Source organism: Boleophthalmus pectinirostris, unplaced genomic scaffold, assembly GCF_026225935.1.
Source record: "Boleophthalmus pectinirostris isolate CB_2022bp ecotype Guang Dong unplaced genomic scaffold, ASM2622593v1 HiC_scaffold_17, whole genome shotgun sequence".
Taxonomy (NCBI): domain Eukaryota; kingdom Metazoa; phylum Chordata; class Actinopteri; order Gobiiformes; family Gobiidae; genus Boleophthalmus; species Boleophthalmus pectinirostris.
Genome location: NW_026571115.1, coordinates 31,567,333 through 31,573,332, shown reverse-complemented (window position 1 = coordinate 31,573,332; position 6,000 = coordinate 31,567,333).

Sequence of the window (6,000 nt, the reverse complement as noted above, 5' to 3'; positions counted from 1 at the left end):
CTGCACCGATCCGCCTGTCAAGTCTCACGCTCCGTCCTCCCCTCACTCCCGCTTTGCACTCGGCTGCAAACCTCCCCAGTGCATGTTGTGTGAACCAACCGGGGCGATCTCAAGTTATAAAATAAATAAAGACAAAAAACATGAGGATTTTAATTTCTCTTTCCACAAGATAAGCTTTAAAAAACATCAGTAAATTCGGCAACATTCAGTCTGGTGGTAAAATGACGTGTTCACATAACAGGATAATTATAAAGTCACCACCTGTTTTATCGGATTTTTGTGAAAACCGGAACAGTGCGGCGGGTCAGTGCTCATGTGGGGCGCACCTGTCGGAACCTGCATCATGATATTAAAAATACTACCTACGCAAAAATAGTTAAATCTCCATACTGACGTCGTGCTGAGAAAAATAGGTTAGTTTTTAAATGAGCACCAAGTATAAAAGGAAAAAAAAAAGCTGCATGGAATTAAAAATAAATAAAAAACATGAGAAGTATTTGAGTTTGAAAATCCCTTGTTTTAATTCATATTGATATTTGACATTATTTCCATTACTTCCAAGACGTGTTTAACAGGTACAGGTACAAAAAAAAAAAAAAAAAGAGAGAGAGAGAGTGAGAGAAAGAGAGACAAAGAAACACAGAGCAAGACGGAGACAGAGAGAGAGAGAGACACAGACAGACACAGAGAGAAAGAGAGACAAAAGAGAGAGAGAGGGAAAGAGAGAGACAGAAACACACACACAGAGACACAGACACACAAAGAGACACCGAGAGAGTGACAGAGAGATAGACACACACAGAGACAGAAAGAGAGAGACAGAGACACAGAGAAAGAGAGAGAAACGCACAAACAGACACAGAGAGAGACTCACAGAGACAGAGAGAGAGAGAGAAGAGAGAGAGAGAGACAAACACAAAGATAGAGACAGAGACACACACACACACAGAGAGAGAGAGAGACACAGAGAGAGAGAGAGAGAGACACAGAGAGACAGAGACACAGAGAGAGAGAGAAAGAGAGAGAGACACACACAGAGACACAGAAACACACAGAGAGAGAGAGAAAGCACAGACAGACACAGAGAGAGACTCACAGAGACAGAGAGAGAGAGAGAAACAGAAAGAGAGAGAGAGAGAGAGAGAGACAAACACAAAGATAGAGACAGAGACACAGAGAGAGAGAGAGAGACACAGAGAGAGACAGAGACAGAGAGAGAGAAGAGAGAAAGAGAGAGAACACACACAGAGAGACAGAGAACAGAGAGAGAGAGAGACACACACAGAAAGAGAGACAGAGACACAGAGAGAGAGAGAGAGAGAGACACAGAAAGACAGAGACACAGAGAGAGAGAGAGAGAAAGAGAGAGAGACACACACAGAGAGACAGAAACACAGAGAGAGAGACAAACACAAAGAGAGACAGAGACAGACACACACAGAGAGAGAGAGACACACACACACACACACACAGATAAAGAGAGAGAGAGAGAGACCGAGAGAAAGAGAGAGACACACACACAGAGAGAGAGAGAGAGAGAGAGAAGAGAGAGAGACACACACAGAGAGACAGAGACACAGAGAGAGAGAGACACACACAGAGAGAGAGAAGAGAGACACAGAGAAAGAGAGAGACACACACACACACAGACAGAGACAGAAACACAGAGACACAGAGAGACAAAGAGACAGAGACACACAGAGAGAGAGACACAGAGAGAGACAGAGACACACACAGAGACAGACAAAGAGAGACAGACATATAGAGAGAGAGACACAGAGAGAAAGAGACAAACAGGGAGAGAGAGACACACACAGACACAGACAGAGAGACATAAAGAGACAGAGACATACAGAGAGAGACACAGAGAGAGAGACTTTATTGTCAGTTAAAAAAAAGTCACAAATACAAGAAGTAGGCTCTTAAAATTCAGAATCTAAACCAAATTTTGACTATTGCAGTCCTTGATTTAACACTCCAAGTGTTAAAAACTTGTGTCCACTCCACACAAGTGCATTTAAATGTTTCAAGGTGCAAAGTTTTTCTCACACTGCTCTAGATTTCTAACATTCAGACACTTAATTCATTCATTATCACAAAATAAATTTCATAAAGACGATCGCTTCAGTTCTTTCCCTTTTCCACATTTAAATCTCAAAAATTACACATTAAATGAATTAAGTTTGATCCGATTTCTTTTGTAACACATTTCCCCCGACGGCAATAGAAAGTGTATTTGAATTTGTTATGATGTATACTTCACATTGATATCCAGTGTGAGGTATAAAAACCTTCAAGAGTCCTAAATATTCCCATAGTTCCTGTGACAGTCACAGATCATAAAGTAAAACTTAAAGGTTGTATAGAGGATTTTTTTAAGGAAAGAGAAATCCAGCGACAGTCCTTTTTTCAAATGTAGTGCATGCGTGACACCACCTTCCTCCTCCACAGCTCTCCCTCTAGAAATAATTTAGAGACCGACACCTCAGTTTTTAGACCCTTCGTCCGCTTCAGTCGCGCCATCGCTGGAAGGAATCTCAAGAATCACCTCAGTTTGTCTTCGCTCCTTTTTCTCCTTCTCTTCTTCTTTCACGACCTAAAAAACGACTTTCTTTTGAGGCGAACTGGTCGTGGATTCTCGTCCGCCGTCGCAACAAACTTTATGCGAACTGCGAGAGAGCCACAATTAGAAAAAGCCTCTAAGACCCGCTGCATAGTTACCTTAGAAACGTAGGGAGTTTGATTGACAACCTGACAGCCAATAGAAAATGAGGCAGCCTCGTTTTCTATTGGCTGATGTTTATCTGGCCTCAACACGTCCACAGTTGATAGATTTTCTTTCTTTTTTTTTTTGGTCATCATAATTACAAGGCTGCTGCGTCTCTGTAATGGTGTTTTAAACTTTCATTGACAATTTGAAACTAAAAAAAAAATCCTCCATACAACCTTTAATGTCCACAACACTTACTGTGCTTTTCTTTATGGTCACCGCTGTGCTGATCTTGGTATCGACAGCTCACTGACGAGTAGAAGTACTGACACGTGGTATCAGACAAATGCCCAATACTGAATATCTGTACTTTCTAAGGGCCTGTTTACCTGAGAACGTTTGCGGGTAAAACGACAAAATATTTGATCAGAAGTGCCTTTCATTTAGACGGTGACGGTGTTTTTGGAGCTTAAAAAAGCAAAAATCTGAAACCATCCTCAGACAAGAGTGGAAAATTTTGGAATACATGCTCTTCTGCACGTAGCATGTTTCTGTCTTACACTGCCCAAGACGCAAAACTCTGGTCAGATCTGCTCACGTCGCGTACATGTTTACGTCACAAACATCTCCGCCCGGCGTGCATACCCAATCGATTTCCACACACTTTTGCATCACCGTATGCTCGCAGATTTCCTCCCGAAAACGCTCGTCTAAACGCGGAATAAAAAGTGAAGACGCGACACCACCGTTGCGTCTTCTGTTCAGACCGTCATCATGTAAACGTAGCCTAAATGTTATTCCCCGTTGCTGACAGCAGAGGGCGCTTCAACACCGAAACGCCCCACTGGAAACAGAGGAGAAGTTTAGAAAGGACTTTTTTTCCATCATGTAGACATTATTTTAAGTAAGAAAAATGTGAAATCGTTCTCCCAAGGTGAATGTTTAAAAGAGAATTAATGCCGAAAGAAAGCATAATATGTGTTCTTTAAAGTTTAAAGAAATGGAAATGTTTTGAGCTTGTTTTCGATCAATATATGTAAATGTAAACCAAGGTGAAAACTTGCCTTCACTTTAAAATGCATTATTCACTCACATCAGCTCCTGGACCATTAGTCTGAGTTTGTGCAAAACAAAACAAAATATATTCTGAAACTGCAATAGTGGGTTTGGAGAGTTCATATCTGTCTTTCTTCTTGTGTAATCCAAAGGTCAGTGGTTTCATTCAGAACTGGACCAGTGTATTTCGATGTTGTGTCCTTGAGCAAGGCATCTTACCCACGTTGTACGAATGCGGCGTGTGCGTCGTGTTGGCGGCGGTCGGACTCACTTTTGTCAGTCTGCCCCGGGACAGCCGTGGCTACAGTAGTTTATAGGCAGTGTTGGGAAGGTTGCTTTTAAAATGTATTCCCCTACAGATTACAGATTACACACACCAAAATGTAGTTTGTAACGTAATCCATTAAATTACTTAAAGTGAGTAAAGTAATCTGAATACTTTGGATTACTTGATTTGACATAAGTTTGCTAAAAGAGAATAAAAAAGCCCAGACTTTACTTAACCGTATTAAAAATATTATTGATAGAAGAGGAGGAGACACGGTCCACACAGCATGGGTTTAGTCCTGTTAAATCCTGTTTTAGACCTGGTTTAGTCCTGTTTAAATCCTGTTTTTAGACCTGTTTAGTCCTGGTTTTAGTCCTGGTGTTAGTCCTGGTTTAGACCTGGTTTTAGACCAGGTTTGGACCTGGTTTAGGACCTGGTTTAGACCTGACCTGGTTTAGGACCTGGTTAGACTTGAGACCTGGTTTTAGTCCTGTTTAGACCTGCTTTAGTCCTGATTTAGACCTGGTTTAGACTTGGTTCGGACCTGGTTTAGACCTGGTTTTAGTCCAAGTCTAAAAACCAAGTCTAAACCAGGATTAAATCAGGTCTAAAACCAGGTCTAAACCAGGTCTAAACAGGACTAAAACCAGGTCTAAACCAGGTCTAAACCAGGTCTAAACCAGGTCTAAACCAGGTCTAAACCAGGTCCAAACCAGGTCTAAACCAGGTGTAAAACAGGATTTAACAGGACTAAACCATGCCGCATGGACCGTGTCTCCTCCTCTAAAGGTCTAAAGTAAAGTCTGGGCTTTTTTATTTTCTTTTAACAGACAAAACATCTTATTTTAACATTTCCTAGTCTTTGCTTCTCTACAGATAATCAAGTAATCCAAAGTATTCAGATTACGTTACTCACCTGAAGTAATTTAATGGATTCCGTTACAAACTACATTTTGGGGTATGTAATCTGTAATCTGTAGGGGAATACATTTTAAAAGTCCATCCCTCTCTTTTTATGTCGCTCTCCACCTCCGTCTGTGAACCTTATCGGGGTCAGTCTTATCATCAGAAGATCAGAAAATCCATGTTCAGGTAGTGTTACAAATTGTTACAAATGAAATTGTATTTCAAGTTTTAAATATTTTAAAAAGTAAATATTAAAAGTAATAAATATATTAAACCCTTAAAATACAGCAAAAATGTTTGAGGAAATAATGATTTGGGTGGAAATGGCGTCTTAAGTGTAACAGGGTTAATAATTGTCTGATTTTCAGGAAACAACTTGCAAAATGTTCAGTAATTCGAGCTCTACAACCTTCATTTCAATTTTCTTTTAAATCTTTTTCTTTTAATATAGCATTGGTGGGTTTGTAAACCAACAAATTAAAGGTTGTATGGAGGATTTTTTTTTGTTTCAAGTTGTCAATGATAGCATTATAGAGGTGCAGTAGCCTTGTAATTATGATGACCAAAAAAAAGAGAATAAAAATTCATCAACTCTGGACGTGGTGGGGCTAAACATTTGCCAATAGATAACGACACTGCCTCGTTATCTGTGAGCTGACAGGCTGTCAATCAAACTCCCTACGTTTCTAGCGTAACTGACTTGCCTGCGCCGCCGGTTACGTGGTTTACGTACGTCTGTCACGCAGTCCACAGACGCAAGACCGCACAGACGCTGTTTACTCCACCAACGCAACAGTTCTTAGCGGCTTTTTTTGACCTATATCTTCCTCGCAGTTCGCACAAAGTTTGTTGCAATGGTGACAAGAATCCAGGAGCAGTTCGCCACAAAAGAAAGTCCGTTTTTGAGGTCGCTGAAAGAAGAAGACAAGGGGAAAAGCAGCGAAGCCAAACTAAGGTGATTCTTGAAGATTCATTCCAGCGATGGCGCGACTGAAGCAGACGCAGGGTCTAAAGACTGAAGCACTGGTCCACAAATTACTCCTGGACAGGAAACTTCTGC